This window comes from Cucurbita pepo, chromosome LG11, assembly GCF_002806865.2.
Source record: "Cucurbita pepo subsp. pepo cultivar mu-cu-16 chromosome LG11, ASM280686v2, whole genome shotgun sequence".
NCBI lineage: Eukaryota > Viridiplantae > Streptophyta > Magnoliopsida > Cucurbitales > Cucurbitaceae > Cucurbita > Cucurbita pepo.
Window position 1 is genome coordinate 8,924,442 of NC_036648.1, and position 527 is coordinate 8,924,968.

Here is a 527-nt window from a genome sequence, read left to right on the forward strand (position 1 = left end):
TTATGCTCAAAGTGGACAATATCATACCACTGTGGAGAGTCGTGTTCGTCTAACAGTCTCGATTCATTCATGTACCACTCATTTACTCGAGTGTCATAATCACTGGCCGAGTTTAAAAAAATAATATAATTCCGAATAAAATTAAAATTGATTTGGATAATTTGATTTTTATTTATTTATTTATTTATCCATTGATTGGTTGGGAGCAACTTTAAGAGTGTCAAAGATGGTAGCCACATAAATATATTAAATCATTCAACCATGACCCTCAAGTGACCATGTCCACATCTCCCTCCATGTTTTTAGGGATTGTAACGTTAAATCATTCTTTGAAAAAAAAATGTTATTTTTTAAAAAAATTTCACAAATATATTATATTTTTTCATTAATTTCATTTTCGTAGAACGTAATTGCATATACGAATAAAAAAACGTCACTTTTAAATAAATTAATTAATTTAAAATGTAACGCCTCAGATGACTCGGACATTCTCCTGCATCGTTTGTGACATGATCATGTTATTTACT